The following is a 17,947-nucleotide window of genomic DNA, read 5'->3' on the forward strand; positions in this document are numbered from 1 at the left end:
GAAAACGATTATTTTTAAAAACTCCGGCCAAAGTGGAGATTTCTGAAAACGCCGGTTATGTGTTGCCGTGTCAACTGGGAGAAACGGGGTTTTAGGTTCTCAAACGTCACATTATGCGCCAGAAAATGCTTACGTCATGTGAGCGCCCTATGTTTAGAGTTTGTTCCATACTGTCTATGAGTTTGTTTGGCTACTATTTGATCATGGATGCTGTTAAAGTGGTACTCATTTTTACTTTTGTGAAAACGCTTTTGGCCTGTTTGCATTTGCTTCGCTGTCTGTCCACACGAACGAACCTCGCGCCATGTCTATTGTTTTGAAAGGAACAGGAAGTCGCTCGTGCTATTCGTCGTTGTCGATTTTGAGGATTCTGATTGGCTTGCATGGCTTTATCCTTCTCCTTACACTGCCGCCCCTTTGTATTTATGCGGGTTGATGTAAACGGCAACTGTTTTTGAAAACGATATTGTGTGCACGATGTTATTTTTGAAAACGGAGGGGGAGAAATATTCGTTTCTCTAAATACCCGGCTATGTGTAAATGTGGCCTAAATCACAAACATAACTAAACTAAACAAACATAGCCTACATACATACATACATGCATAGGTAAAATGGTGAGTGATAGAATGGAACTGGAAGCAGGAAATGGAACTATGGAAAAGATCCATTTAACTATGAAAAGAACCATCAGCTTATCATTTTCAGAGCACCTCAGGGATGTAGTGGAGGCCAAACGCACGTAAACGCCGTTTACGCACCTCCCAAAATTTGGAAATAGCGTTTGCCCACCTCCAAAGTGCGTTTATCCACCTCTACATTGCGTTTATCCACCTCTAAATTTCACGTTATTTGAGCGGACTTTGCTTTTCCAGTGCGTGATCGCCGATCAGCACATGATTCGAGCATTTGGGCCGTTAACTACAGAGCAGAACGCGCAGCGCGCAAACACGGAGCAGAGAGCGCAGCGCGCCGACACACACACACACACACACACACACACACGGAACAAAGAGAACGGCGCACACACGTAGCAGAAAACACACGCTCGTGAAGTTACTAAACAAGCTGCGCGAGAATGAAACTTGATCGCAGCCACAACAGGAAATCATTAAAATGATGCAAAAAAAAAGTGATTTTTTAAAATTCATTACAGGCAGCTGGTTTAATGTAGGGAGCATGTCAAAACCCAACTGTACAAGAGATTCAGAGGGAATCAAGCCTGCACCAGGTTAAATACTTTTCCCTACAGGGAAACACTGATCCACATTTTTCTGATAGACCAAACAACTAACCAATTAATCGAGGAAATATTCAACAGATTAATCAACTATGAAAATAATCCCAAATCCCTAATCATTATGCACAAGTGCATTGCATTGGAAGCCCTGGATATAAGCCTCCCTCTCGATCTCTCTTAAATATTTTTGTTCTCTCTGTTTTGTCATTTAGTAAACTTTATAGATTTCAACCATATTATTCCTTTTTGAGTCTCTTTAACAAGAACTTAGATTAATGTATGAATTGAATAGTGATTGTGTGACCTATGATGAGGGAACAACCAGTGATATCCTTGGTAGTACCATCAAATGATAGCCTATAGCGATGTCATCAGGATACACATACACCGGTAGGCAGTGGCCCACCTTACCGGGTGATCAAGTTGTGGTCCACCAGAATTTATAGTTTACCCACTTCTTTTTTTACCACTACACCACTGCTTGCATGGTCTGTGCAGTGGACACAATTCTTGAAGCGGTCGAACATGAAAGTCGTTGATGGATCCGTGAGTGTCAAATGTTACTGTACAAGTTGAAATCGTTTTCTTCTCCGCTGGATGGAGAGGATATGATGAACTTGCATGGTAATTTCGACGCTGTTCTCATGGCTGGAGGGCAGATTGTGGCCTGCCGGCCCTGGGCCAGAGAGAGCACACAGGGCAAATGATGGAAGTTGCGATGGACTTCTTCTGCATTGAATGAAGACATTGAACTCCTGAGGTTGTCCTTGATGCTGTTGTGGTTGAGAGAGTCCTCTCTCTCCTGAGTGAGCACATGGCTGTTGTGAGTCGAAGCCTGCTACCCTTGGGCCTGCTGAGGCCACGCTGGACAGCACGGCATCCTGAATGTACCGAGAAGGCCAAGAGTTGATCGTTGCCCATTCAGTGATTGTAAGGTTTCTGGATTGAAGAAAATACAGTCTGACTCTGTTGGGAGAGTGAAGGCATAGCAGGCGGTGGTCACGGCCTGCCGGGGCTGGGGGGGTGGGGGGCGGGGTGGTCCCCACAGACAATCAACCTGAAGAAGCAGTAGTAGAGGCCAGAAGAAGAGAGAGGGTCACTGTGGATTTGTCTCTAATAAAGCCTGAGAAAGGCCCCACATCTCCGGGTTTGCTTGACCAATGAGAACACCGCCGACAAAAATCCTCCACATCTCTCCTCACAAGCCCCCAGTAAAAACTCTTTCTCACACGTTTGAGTGTTTTTGAAACCCCAAAGTGTCCAGACAACACCATCCGACAGCAGCGACTTGGGCACCACCACCTGCCACCTCCCCTCCCCAGTGGCAGGGTCTTTCCACTCCCTCTCTAACAACCCGTCTTGCAGACGCTGGTCTTTGAATTTTGTCCATAAGTTTTTCGTGGATAAAGAGAGAATGGCCACTTCCTCCCACAGAGGTCGCTGCTGTGTTTGGACCCACTGGATTACTGGCTGCAGATCCGCATCTTCCTCTTGCAGCCGCCTCCAGTCCTCTACTCCCACTGTCCCCACCATCAAACATGCCGGCGTATCGCCAAGCTTGCACCCCACAGAGGTCAGGGGGGACCAATACAGGTGCTGTGACCTAGAACAGTTTCAGGGCAGCAAAAGAGTTTTGACACTCCTCAGTCCAAGCGAAGGACTTATCCTTCTTCAGCAGGCGGAAAAGTTGGTCCGCGATGCTGGAAAATGCACATGCGCAATCCTGTAATATGAGGCCAACCCAAAAAACTTTTGAGCTGCTGTGAGGTTGTAGGAGTGGGCCAGTTGCTTATCGCATGCACCTTCTCTTCCATCGGGTCAATCCCTTGGCCCCCCAGCTTGTAAGTCCTTCCTAAACAAATTACATTTCTCCGGGTGCAGCTTCAAGCCAGACTCGCTTATGCGAACCAGCACACGCCTGAGTGCCTCCAACGAGGTCTGATATGATCTGCCATGGACCAGGATGTCATCCAGGTACACCAGACACTCTGACCGCGGAAAACCCGATAACACCCTGTCCATTGCCTGGCAAAAGTGGCTGGTGCATTGCAGAGGCCAAAGCAGAGCACCCTGAACTGCCATAGCCTCCTGCTCGTACAAAAAGCAGTTTTCGGTTTGGCATCAGGAGCAAGTGGTACCTGCCAATAACCAGTGCGCAGGTCCAGTGAAGTAAACCATGATGACCCGGTTACGAGGTCCAGTGACTCATCCACACGAGGGATGGGGTATGAGTCCTTCCTGGTGACCTCATTAAGGCGCCTATAGTCAACGCAAAACCTCCACTGCCCCCCCTTCTTAGGCACCATGACCTAAGTGCGGCCCACGCGCTCTCGGACGGCTCAATAATCCCTGCTCACTGCATGTCTAAACATCTACCTGTGGTGGACTGGCAACAGCGCTGGGGTGGGTTCGCGAGTGCATTGTGTGGTGCTCCAAAATAGTGTCCTCAGGTGCAGCTGCTGCATCCAGCAGACCTGTAAAAGACATATCAACATTCCTTTCAGTGGACATGACAACCTCAGGACCCCCTACAAAACAGAGCAGGCCATCTCTCAGGTCTAACTGGCAACCTGCACTTTTAAGGAAGTCTAGCCGAAGAATACAAGGGTCCTGGACTGCAGCCACCCAAACTGAATGACGTAATGTCTTTCCCCCAACAGTCAGACCACGCCTTTACCCTTCATTGGCGCCAGTTCACCTGACACTGGCGTAGTCGGACAGTGGTGGGTTCCAGACTGGCATTGGCAGGAACTACCTCTAGTCTTATAACTGTCACAGTTGATCCCTTATCCACCAATGCTAAACATGGAACCTCCTGCACTAAAATTGGCACTTGACAAAAATCACTAACACATGTTCGTCCCACCACAATCACAGACTCCTCTGGCCCACTTTCACCCTCCCCCAACAGTCCTTGCTTGTTTTCCCTCTGTCCATCTCTTGAGACTGCTGGTGATGACTCATATTGGGGATGAGTGTTGGGGGTCCGCATGGCCCCGATCATGCGAACCCCGTCCCATTTCCCTGGTTACTGGCTAGCTTAGGACACTGACGAACTAAATGTCCAGTTTGCCCACAACCCCAACAAATCTGTGGTCGTGTGCGGGGACGTTGACCAGGTTACAGTGCCACAGCGCAAATTAATTCAGTAATCTCAGAAACCCAGGCTGGCCTTTCGCTTAGCCCCTCATACGTCAGTAGATCTCACCGACACAGATATGCGCTGTCTCTCGTCCGGCATGCAAGTTCCCCAAACAATCTCCCTCTCCAAAGCCATCTCCAAGGCATCGTGCAGGGTTTGAGGGTGGGCCAGTTGTGTCTGTCTACGGAGCTCCACAGGGGTAAGAGCCTGTATGAATTGGTTTTTCGCAAGCTCCCCTTGAACTGACGGTGGCAAATCGGCATATGCTCGCAGAGTCAAATTTTCAATCATTTTGCCAGGACTCTCAGTTGCTCTCCTGGCTGCCTGCGTCTATTTCTCAGTTCAGAACGCAGGAGCCCTGGCTGCTCAAATTGCCCAAAATGCCGTCTCAGTGCCCCGACAAGTGTATTATAATTGTGTCTATCTTCAGGGTTAAGCAGTAACAAACAGTTCAGAGCATCATCTGTGAGACACATAGCCAATTCAAGAGCTTTGCGGCATGAGCAGCATGAGCCAACAGTTCGACTGTGCATGAAAAGCTTCCCAATCAGCTTTACCTGAGAATTCGTTTTTTTTTACTGCCACCGTAGCCACGGCAGCGCGGGCGCCGCCATGTTCATTCACGTCGGAAAGCAGCGCAGCTCCATGGGCGCAGCCATGCTTGTTTACATCGGCAACCAGCGCGGTTCTGTGGGCGCCGCCATGTCTGTTTACGTCCAAAGAAAGCGCGGTTCCGTAGGCGCCACCATGTCTGTTTACATCGGCAACCAGCGCGGTTCTGTGGGCGCCGGCATGTCTGTTTACATCGGCAACCAGCGCGATTCTGTGGGCGCCGCCATGTCTGTTTACATCCAAAGACAGCGCGGTTCCGTAGATGCCACCATGTCTGTTTACATCGGCAACCAGCGCGGTTCTGTGGGCGCCGCCATGTCTGTTTGTTGTCTCGTGAAAGTCTGGCGGTACTCTGCGGCATTCAGCTCTGGCAACGAAAGCCCGGCATCTACAGCCATCCTCCTAGTAGCCTCCCTCACACAAGCCTTGTGCGATTCCAGAAAGTCTTCCTCTGTTGCGAATTGATCGGAAGCCCATGCCGAATCGCCTAGAGCCTCACGAAACATCCGGCTTGCTTCTGGCTCGGACTTAATCTTTTTCTTTAGTCTTTTTCCGCATTGTGTTTCAGGGACGATAACGAGAGCAATCTCGTATACTATCTGGATTCAAACAGTTCACTTCTGACACCAGTGTAACGATCAGAGAAAATTATAGACTCACTTAACAGTTTTAATGCTTTTTTATTTACGTGAGCACCAGTGTGGCCGATGCTCTTGCCACACACAGTCCAGCGAACCACCAACTTCCAGAACTCCTCTTTCCCCAACCCCGCCCATGAACACAACCAGAACACATAACACATGAAAGAAAATACATGCATCTAGATCGCACCTGATATTGAACATAAACAGTCTTTAGACTTGCTACACTATGTATATTTTGTGCCAAATAGCTTGATCCCATTATTTAATTTTTAACCTTTATGACCAATAAAAATAGGTTGCAGCTTTTGCTAATGGCAAGTAAACTGAGCAGAACTGTATGGTCCTATATGATTATGCAAATCACATTTGATATTTGAAATCTTTATCAGAAGTATAATATCAGTCATTCAAATCATGAGTGAAATAAGTCACAAATTGAGGTTGAAATAAAGTCACAAATTCCACCAAGCGTGAGCCCAGGTCATATTTTACCAAAGAGTAAAAAAAGTTTTTAATTTTTTTTGCCCCACTGAATTCTCAGCTAAGACTTTACAATTAGGTCTCATTTGTTAACATCAGTTAATGCATTAGCTAACATAAGCTAACAATCAGCAATATATTTATATTTATTAATCTATGTATCTGTTTATCTAAGGTAGGGTAGGTCATTTTCAGAGAGGCTAGCAATAACGAGCTAGCTTTAAAAGCATAAGATCCCACCCTCCCTTCAGAGAGTCTCCAAAGCCACGCCTCCTTCAAAACACATGAACAGCAGGGAGGAAACAAAAGCGTCATGTGAAACAGCGTTAAACTACCTCATGTCTCAAAGCACATAACATTACAATAATAATAAACATAAACACCTTAACCCTCATATGACCTTAGTTTCCTGTTTACACTCAGTGCATTTGGGGTCTATATGACCCCAAAGATGCACAGAGCTTTTGTACAAAAAATATACATTTTAATAATACAAATTATATATCATTTTTTTTTATCAATTATTTATCGTTTACTTCTCATCTATATTTTTATGCTGTGTTTTGGGGGATATTAAGTACTTTTTTACCTATTTACTGCAAAATTCCTCAACTACACCATTAGCATACATATGAAATATAACATTTTTATGAAAAAAACACATTTATGATGATCAATTTTAAATATGAGTTGTTTCTGGATATTGATCTAGGTGTTAGATGCAGAATTCTGCCATCTGGTGGTTAGATGTTTTTTTGTAGATAATATAGTTTTAGCCATAAAGTGTAATTACCATATACTTCCAGCAGAGGCCCCATAGAGATCCATTCATTTTTCTGGATGTGACTTATTGCTCTTATAACAGTTTTTTTTTTTATGAATTATATATTTAAACATTTTAAAATACATTAAATCAGTATTTTGTCAAAGTTTAGAATATTTTTTGTTGTTGTTTGAGGTCTTTTGAAGTGTCTTGTTATTGCAATTATGCTATATAAATTTGCAATAATGTCACATAAGTTGCCACTAAAAGAAAATACTTGATTGCCATTACATATTATTTCAATAATCAAAATGTATAAAATGATTAACTTTAGAATAAGAAAGTAATTTTTAAAAAGTAAAAAAAAAAAAAAAAATAATAATAATAATAATAAAAAAAAACAGCTATAGGCGGATAGGAATAGGAGTGAAGAGTAAACACCTGTGTGTCTGTGTGTGTTTGTGTGCATGCACTTGCATGTGTGTGTGTGTGTGTGTAATCATGCTCATTCCACATTGTTTTTTTGCTCTAGTACCAGGCCTTCATTTATGTGTGAACATTTTTAGATTCATGCTGGAATTATTGATTTTATTTCCCAATTTCTATAAAAATGCTCTCTTTTGCAGTCACAACTGTTTGTTTGTTTGTGTTTGTCTCTCTGTGTGTATGTTATCTGTGTGTAGTCATGTTCTTTCCACATTGCATTTGTGCTCTCATACCATACCTTCATTTACGTGTGAAATTTTTTAGATTTATGCAGAAATTATTGATTTTATTTCCCAATTTCTATAAAAAGGCTCTCTATTGCAGTCACACCTCTCTCTGTCTGCGTGTGTGTATTTGTGTCTGTGTGTGTGTGGGCGCATATGTGTCTGTGATAATGTTCATTCCACATTGCATTAATGCTCTAGTACCAGGCCTTCATTTATGTGTGAGAATTTTCAGATTTATGCTGGAATTATTGATTTTATTTGTCAATTTCTATAAAAATGCTTTCTATTGGAGTCACACCTGTGTGTGTTTGTTTGTGTGTGTTTATGTGCGTGAGCATGTGTGTGTGCAAGTGATCATGTTCGTTCCACATTGCATTTGTGTTCTAGTACCAGGACTTCATTGTGGTATTGAAATTTTCAGATTTATTCTGGATTTATATATTTTTTTTCGATTCTTCCATTCATTTCAATGTGGGGTCATATTGACCCCAAAGGTCATGAGTGTGACTTTTTTTTTTACATACCTTTAGAACAACCGAATCAAGTCCAGTTTTTTTGTGTGTGTATAGATAGATAATGTAGAAAAAGTGACAAAGTTTTATTCCACTGAGATGAAGGGAACCATTTTTTTTATTAAAGAAAAGTCTCTTGGGGTCATATGGATCCCATTGAACTGTACCAACCGACTGCTGCAGATTAATTTCAGCATTGATAATGTTGCCATTGAAATGCATAAATTCGAGACACGAACCGTTCCGAGTATTACGCCACGAGTGTCCATCTCTTCCAAATGACAGTAGTTATGGCGTGAACGCAGCATAAGCTTGTTGTTTTGGTTCAGGAGGAACTGTAAACGGTGGCTGCTGTTTCGGTGCTCGGTGACTGACGTCTGTCTACTCTGCATAGCATGAATATATATATATATTGTAGCAAATTAGCTCTATATATATATATATATAAAACATTTATTTTAACGGATTATAATTAATTATAAATATTTTCATTATTTTTATAATTGACTGTAGCAGAATTAATAGTACAATTATTTAATCAGTTCATCCAATGAACAGAAAGCATAATCAACTATTAATTCTAGGAAATATATTATCTTCCTGGCCAAGAAAGAATAACCTTTTCCAACTAAAGTAAATAAAGTACTGGCAGGATAATAGCATAGGTATCGCTAGATCAAGATGTTTAAGTGACTTTGATATGTGGCAAACACAGAGACAATAAAGCGTGGATTCACTGGTTTAATAAATGAAACTACGGTAGGGTACACATACAAATAAACAAAGATTGTATACAGAATCAAGCAAGTAAAGAAAGTGAAGAAAGAGAGAGAGAAGGAAAAAGAATGGCAAGATTACAATCAGTTAACCACAACTTGTTTCTTCCCAGTGGTTTGTCGGCTACCGGATCGTGAAACGCTGTTATGGCAGCCACATAGACTTGAGCGTGGAGGGGGTGCAACCCGCATCCAGTAGCTCTTGTAAAAATGCGAGCACACTCGGTACTTCACATGAATGAGGGTCTACATTTTGTGTAGCGCACCAGCTAGAAAACACTGCCCATTTCTGAGCATACAGGCGCCTTGTTGAGGGCGCTCTCGCTTCCGAAATGGTTTTCAGCTATCCGGGAGATACCTGGGTACTCGTTGAGGGGCCATGCGTGGAGGGACCATAAGTCGGGACGGGGGTGTGAAATCGTTCCGTTCGCCTGTGTGAGGAGGTCCTTCCTCAGTGGAATCGGCCATGGGGCTGTTTCCAGCAGCTGTAACAGCTCTGGGTACCAAAACTGGGTTCTCCAGAGGGAGGCTATTAACAGCACTGCACATCTGCAGTGCACTCCCTGATCCTTTTGATGACCTGTGGTAGCATCGTGACAGGAGGGAATGCGTACAGAGGGCGGCTCGACCAGTCGAGGATGAGCACGTCCCTGTTCTTTGTAAAAAATATTTGGCAGTGAGCGTTGTCTTCTGAGGCGAAGAGGTCGACCTCCGCCCTGCCGAAGACATCCCACAGCAGCTGAACCGTTTGTGGGTGAAGAGACCATTCCAATATATATATATATATATATATATATAATGTATAGTACATATATGAAGAGTTCAGATGCAAAAGCCTCTAAATGCCATTTGAAATTTTCTTATAGAATGATCATTTTTATCAACACTGTTAGACTTTGCCGTAATTTTACAGTTACTTACCGCAAAAAAGCCCAGTAAAATACCACTCATATTATTTACGGTAAACTACTGTAATATGCACTGCATTATGGGTATTTTGTATGAAATTTACAGTAACTTACTGTATATGGAATTTACAGTACTTTACTGTTTACGCAAAAGCAGTAGTGCTACTGTAAATGAAGAAGACAGATTTTTTCAAGTTTGTATATATGCATATTGTATTAATGTTTTGGGCATATTAAAATATCATATGATAATGTTTTATATTATATGATAATTTTCCCCCCATCTTGTTCTGCAGATGAAAATCATGAATCTGCATTCTTATTTTTAAGCTATGCAAACACTGGATGTTTAAAAGTTAAATAAAAAATAAATAAAAATAAAAAACACGTTGATGGAAGGATTAAAATGAGTTCTTAGTGAGAGACCAGAGTAATTTTTTTATATGAGCATTTTGTCCAATAATAATAATAATAAAAAAAAAAAAATATATATATATATATATATACAAAAATTCACAACTGGTTCCCATACAGGCAATATAAATTATATAAATGTATTTTTATTTTATTTTAAATTAATATAAACTTATATATATATATATATATATATATATATAAACTTTGCTTACACCTCACAAAATTTAAATTGTTGCAAAGCCCGCACAACAACCTGGCAGAATGTAAACTGAGGTTTGTGTGACGTCACGTGTCGAGTGCGCGCTCATAACGGACGTACCTGCTGAGAGTGGAGCTATCGCTAGACGCCAGCTGGGTTTTTTTCTGAGGTAAGTACTTTTTACTGAACACATTTATTTTATAAGTTACTTTTATAAAGTAAACCATTACCAATATCAATTAAATATAGCTAAATTTATGAAGAAAGTAAATAATAAAATCGAATAGACTTTTAATAACAGCTCACAGGACAGTCAAATTTTCCTCGAAACTGCCTCTTTAATATCCCATTAAATGCCATAGAATTGACTGACTGCCTTTTCCAGTAGATGGACCCAATCTAATATTTACACAAACAAAGGTTTTCTGTCCTTTTTACGACCAGAGTTATGGCATATTTTACTCGTCAGTTAAATGTGTGGCGTTTTAAGGTAAGTTTGGCCTACAGCGCGTTTTCTCAAAGGCGCTCTCTCGCGCTCTCTCTGCCCCATGCCCGGTTCTATGCGAGTTCTCAAACGCAAGAAAGAGCAGCCTCGGTTATAATATATTGGCGAAACAGATTTGCCAAACGCTCCAGTGCATATTTGCTTATTTGTTTTCGCGCTCTGGAGAACGCAGGAGTTTTTATTCAGTGCCGAATTATGCAGGCTCGCGAAAACTCTCATTAACAAAATGTAGACACGATGTAAGAGATGTGACAGCTACGTATAAATGCTGGATTCACTCTGCACAGGACCGAAATATGACATGTTAAAATAGTAAGGCATTTAAAGCAATGTAAAAGCAGACTAATTTAAAAATATTCATTGCAAAATATATATTTTTTTAAATTCTATGACAATTGTTGGTAAAACTGTCATCTGATTGTGAAATTGATCAATCTAGCAGTCATCCTAGATCTGTCATTTATCATGTTCTTAACATATAGTCATTTGCCAATAATCATTGCTGAAAAATAATGTTTCTTGCTTCTATTTCTCTCTTTTCCCTGTCAACAGGAGCTAACTACAGCCCAAAGGCTCTTTTAAGAGCCTCAGCACTGAGCATCTTTGACTTTGTAAGTATGTTTTGACTAACTATCAGATGCATTATGTGATTAACATATTGTAATGCAGAACTTGCAGCATACATTTTTTAGGGGCACTTGTGTGAATCAAGAAACATTTCTGATTATTTTCAGTTGTACACTTTTTTTTCAGAATTCTTTGAATAGAAAGTTCAAAACAACAGCATTTATCTGAACAGTCAGTATTTTATTTTATTTTATTTTATTATTATTTTTTTTTGGGGTTGTTGAATGAAATGAATAAGGATGCAAGGCAAGGATGCATGAAATTGAGCTAAAAGTGACAGTAAAAACATTTGTAATGTTACAAAAGCTTTCTATTTCAGATTTGAGTTTGAAGGGCCATAAAGTTACTCAGTGTACCTTTAACGTAATTGTACATTCAGGCAATTAATAGAGTTCCCTAACAAGGGATGTGCAATAAAGCTATACTATTTAAACTAACTCGACTGGTAATAACTTCTGTTGCACAAGTTGATTCCTCGTCTGTCCATGAACAAATTTAGATTAAATAAACTCATGACCATTTCTCACACATTTTCTCAGGTTTTTTTTGTTGTTGTTTTTTCAGATCAGCCATCAGTGGTTTACCGGTATGGAGGCCAGTCAAGACCAGCTGGGATGCTTTTTTTGCGTATTGTCATGATCCCTGCTTTGATTTGTTATGAATTCAGTTCTCTTTTTGCATCCTCCTCTTGATTCTAAACTGAACTCAAATGCAATTGGGTAAGAGACAAACATAAATTACTAAATTGGGGAAATTGAGAGATGAAACCATGCTGATGACCTCTGTCTGTGGTGAAGTAGTGAGTTTGATGTGTAATTAAACTCGAGGTTCTGTGGGGTGCGGACTGGATCGATTCCATTCCTAGAGCTTCTGGACAAATCTTTGGGGTGCGGACTGATGGGGCAGTGAACCCGAGGTTACCCCGTGAGTCAGTCCTAGAGCTTCTCATGTACGATTTTAGGGAAAAATCTGTTTTTTTGGATAAGTTGATTTCTTAGGCGTGCCGCAAGAACACCACAGACACAGTGTAATCACCATGGGAAAATCTCAGCGTAAAACTGGGAGTTGAGAAAAATATGATACACCGGTGTATTGCCAGATGAGAAATGTATCTATATATTATCTTTTTATTCTTTTAATTCATTTTATAACTGTACTGTACATTTTTTTATTGTTTTTATAACTGTTTTAAAGTGCCCCTATTATGCTATTTACTACAACACTTACCTACAACAGGTTTACGTGCATCAAAGGTAAAAAAAACTGTTTATTTTTCTCATAATATACATTTGCACATCACCACATTTTTTCAAAGATTCTTAAACGGCTCGTCAGATGAATCAATCTCTCTAAATCCCTCCTTTCCACATGCTACTGGCCAGACAGCTCAGTCTGTTGTGATTGGTTTACTGCATACAGCGCGCGTCTTAAACAAAAACACCCATTGCCATAACAACATCAGCTGTCCTGAGGCTTCCTACACTGTAAACTAAACACAATAACAAACAATGACGTCGATTTTACCAAATCAATCCGAACGCGAGTCCAATAATGAAACACTGGAAGAACTAGTTATTCAACCCGAACCTCCATCACAAGGACGACTCAAGCAGGACGTTTCTCAGTGATACACTGCATTAATAGACACAGTTATAGATAATCCTGGCCCATAAACTGATTAGCATAGGTATTTAAAGGGTTAGTTCACCCAAAAATGAAAATTCTGTCAGTAATTACTCACCCTCATGTTGTTCCAACCCCGTAAGACCTTCGTTCATCTTCGGAACACAAATTAAGATATTTTTTGATTAAATCTGAGAGCTAGATCACTCCTCCATAGGCTTCTAAGACATTATAACTTGCTGGCCCAGAAAATGTATTAAAGAGATCGTTAATATAGTCCAAGTGACTACAGTGGCTCAATCTTAAGTCTATAAAGCGACGAGAATACTTTTTGTGCGCAAAAAAACCACAAAAATAACGACTTTATTCCACTATTCATTTAGTTTTCTCTGGGCCTCGAGTTTTTTTCACGTAGTATAACTGCGCAGCGCCTCTGTGTTGTACGCGAATAGTGGAATAAAGTCGTTGTTTTTGTGTGTTTTTTGCGCACAAAAAGTATTCTCGTCGCTTTATAAACTTAAGATTGAGCCACTGTAGTCACTTGGACTAGATTAACGATGTCTTTAATACATTTTCTGGGCCTGCAAGTTCCAATCCCTTAGAAGCTTATGGAGGAGTGATCCAGCTCTCAGATTCATCAAAAATATCTTAATTTGTGTTCTGAAGATGAACGAAGGTCTTACGGGGTTGGAACAACATGAGGGTGAGTAATTACTGACAGAATTTAAATTTTTGGGTGAACTAACCCTTTAAGTAAGACAGTGATAATGTGAGTTAGCCAGTTAGTAGGAGACCAACACAATATAAAAGTCAAAACTAATTATTTAGAACACCATCTTTCAAAAGCAAGCGGTTTGCGAATCCTGCATTGAACTCCGAGATTTGAGAAGCTGTCGTCAGTGAAATAAAGGGAACACAGCAAAAGTTTAGGATTATACTGCTATGATATCATGGTAAAGATGAACTTTAACCACTGATTCTTCACATGCTCATCCTTGGGCAGTGAAAATAAAACTGGCTTTACCGTCACATTGTACAGCACAGCGTCTTCTCAACATGATGCTATCCAGCATCCACAGGGATCAGCTGTAGTGTTTGAAGGGGTTCAAGTTTTCCCTGGTGTCGGCAATATGCTAATGTTCCGTCTTGACGTCACCACTAAATGGCTTATGACTCGTTTGAAAAACGATTAGGCCTCAGAGGCCTCGTTCACACTGCAGGTCTTGATGCCCAATTCTGATTTGTTGGCTATATATTTGATTTTTTTTTTTTTGACCGTCGGATTACACGTTCTTTCAATTGTGACCCATATCCGATTCAGGTGTTTACAATTGCCATACTATCTGAAACATTGCGCATGCTTAAAGGGTTCAATTATCTTACACAGATGGACAAATGCAAAATATGCTTGATGATAGCTCTGCGATATATGCGAAGTTCGCCAAACATCACCATGATTATGAGGCAGAGGAGGACGAAAAGTGCCATCATTGCAGTGCACGCATATGCTTCAGTTATTGTGTGCTAGAGAGATCTCAGGACTGGTAGGAGCATATTGTGGCGAGCTTTAACGAGAAGCAGTGGGTCCGAAATTTTAGGATGAGCAAGCCAACCTTTGATATGTTGTGTCAACGTTTGTCCACATTCCTCTCCTATGACGACACAACGTTTCGACAGGCCATCCGTCCCTTTGCAGACGCGCATCGGGGTTGCTCTTGTCTTTAAACCGCGGAGAAGTAGCCTAATGCCTCAGAAAATCCGATCAGCCTGTTTACTTGACAGTCGCATTGGCACATATCTGATTTATATCTGATTTATTTTCACATATGAATGAGGCCTGAAACCGATCTTGAAATATCTGAATGCATGTGTTTTTTTTTTCCTGTTTACACTGTCACATGAGCAAAAAATCTGAATTGGGTTACATTTCACTTGTAAACGAGGCCTTAGAGCTGTTACACATTACATGAAAGGTCATTTTCAGAAATCCATAATAGGGGCACTTTAATTTTCCTTTTTTGTAATTTTGTAATTATTTTAATTCCTTACTGTGTAAAGCACTTTTAATTGCCAAAGTGTATGACGTGCTATATAATTAAAACTGCCTTGCCTAATGTTGCATCACAATAAATAAATAAAATGGATGTAATTGATTGTGAGAGTGAATAAAGAATATGCTGATGCACATGGACTCAAGTCACTTTTTTGAAATGTATTAAATTAAATAGCATTCATGTAAAATATAAATAATAAAAGTGTAAAATGGGCATAATACTGTAAAATGAAATTGCGGTAAGGGCATCATACTGTAAAATGAAATTGCGGTAAGGGCATCTTACTGTAAAATGAAATTGCGGTAAGGGCATCATACTGTAAAATGAAATTGCGGTAAGGGCATCAATTGCGGTAAGGGCATCTTACTGTAAAATTAAATTGCGGTAAGGGCATCTTACTGTAAAATTAAATTGCGGTAAGGGCATCATACCGTAAGACACATTTACAGTAAGCTACTGTAAAGGGGAACTTACGGTACTGGCAATAGTGCTGCCAGTAAGTTACCACAAAAATACGATAAAAAGTCTAACAGTGAAGCTTGTATATTTAAGTTCAGTAATTTCACTTAAATGATAATTAATAGATAATCTTCATTGCCATTTAAGTGAAATTATTGATTTTAAGTATACGAGCTTGATAAAAATGATCATTCTATAAGAAAATTTCAAATGGCATTTAGAGGCTTTTGCATCTGAACTCTTCATATATACTCTATAGAGTGACAAATTATGATATTATTAAAGTGAAATCTTACAGGGACCAAAAAAGTAGGCCTGTATATAATATTGACAAATCTAACATTCAGGATGGTTCAAGTCACAGAATGATACAGAAAATATAGTGTGGACATGCAAATGTTTCAAAATGTTTTGTTTTTTCTATTATCAAGACTATTTTGAAGGAAAAAAGTGGACTAATGCATTAGCCACTAAATTTAACAACTTTACTGGATATTTATAAAGCAAATTATAGATTAAATTGGTCAACTCCATAGATGTCAACACTAGATGTCGCCTTAAAGACATTCGTTCCAATGAACTGCCGTAGACAAGGCGACATCTAGTGTGTATATATCTATGCACCAGTCTGCGTACACGTCAGATCAGATCACTTGGACATGGCTGTGTATAAGTGGTAAAAACGATATAAATACTGTTCGTTTTCTCACACAAACCGCTCGTTTCGTGTCTTAGGCCATCAATGTGTACTTACGATGGGGAATTGTTTAATTTGGACGACGGGGAATTGTTTTAATTTGGACTCTGTGCATGCTCTTTGAGACAGTGACCATAGACCTGCATTATATGACTGACAGACAAGAACGGTTTGACCTAAAAATATAAAAATTGAAACTACTGCGGAAAAAAAGACACCAACATCTTGGATGCCCTTGAGGTAAGCTAAAACATACCAAAAATTAATTTCAAAGTGAACTATCCCTTTAAAGAACACAATTAATAATTGCAAGTGGCAGTGCCACCTGCAGGCACAATGGGGAATAACAGTATTAATACATAACAATAACACTGATAACAACAGTCATTGTGAGAGAATGGCCTCTACTGGAGACTTTTGCTAATGACTGCTTCTTTCTGTATGTGTAATGCAAGACTACAATATAGAAATGACTCAAAGAGCATATTTTAATGTGTTAATAAATCTCTAGTTATTCTATTCATCTCTTGAATCTCTTCTCAAATGACTACAATGGCTTGCAGAAAAGTAAAGACGTTGCAAATTTATTGTCCTTTTCAGACACCTGGTACAGAATTTTATAAAAATATCTATCGGCCGATAACGACTGCCACCCCTATAGGCTATTGGGGAGCCTGGGGAGGCTGCAGACCTGGAACAGGCCGTTTTTACACCCCTGTTATTCCTGAGGCGGCCAAACAGACGGAGCGATTGAATAGGAAGAGCGCACCAATTCTGACTAAAATATTTGGTGTTGGACACTAAATGTGCCATATGAAAAATTTAAAAATACAAGTAGTAGGCCTAAGTGTATTTTTATGATAGCAGGAGAGAGGATAGGCCTAGGCCTACAGCGAAATAACATTAAATCGATGTTTAAAAAGTAGCCTAAACATTATAGTCCCTCCCATCATTATTTTGCATTTCAATGGATATATTTGTAACACTGGTTTATTTCTTATTTCAGGTTTATGACCTGTGGTCAGTTGTATAAATAAAACAAAAATACAAGACTGATGACAAACACGAGTCGTGCCATGTGTGCTGCCTGTCACTAGCCCATTCGGATGGCTGAAAATTTAAAAAGATCCAAACAGACGTTGAATAATTTAATAAACGTTAAATTAAGATATCAAATACAGTGTAATGATCTGCACTACGGATTAAAATATCAGAAGATAATTCACTGTTGGTCTTCATATAGCTTACTACAGGAGACAAATGAATTTCAATTGAATGAATTTAGTTTTTTATTAAATGAAAAATTAATAATACACATGGATCAGATGGACAATGTAATGATACAGCAGGCTATAGAGAAGTCTACTGTAGCCTAGTTATATATTTAGGTTTTCATATAGGCCTACGACTGAGTGATATATGTTGTTGTGAATTTATTTACAAAGTTACATTCAGATTAGCCCATCAGACATAGCCTACAGTGTAATCACTCGATGAAATATCTGCTCTGCTGTAGTATTCATTATTGTCACCTAACAGTGTCCTACATAGCATTTTATGAAGACAAACACAATTCA

At 40.0% G+C, this 17,947-nt stretch overlaps 1 protein-coding gene across 2 annotated transcripts in view; it reads left to right on the forward strand.

Annotated features, from left to right (window-relative positions):
- LOC309511137 (E3 ubiquitin-protein ligase TRIM39-like) overlaps nucleotides 1-17,947 on the forward strand; it is an 86,787-nt gene that overhangs the window by 11,433 nt on the left and 57,407 nt on the right. The window lies entirely within an intron of this gene.

This window comes from Leuciscus leuciscus, assembly GCF_965113295.1.
Source record: "Leuciscus leuciscus genome assembly, chromosome: 12".
NCBI classification, from domain to species: Eukaryota; Metazoa; Chordata; class Actinopteri; order Cypriniformes; family Leuciscidae; genus Leuciscus; species Leuciscus leuciscus.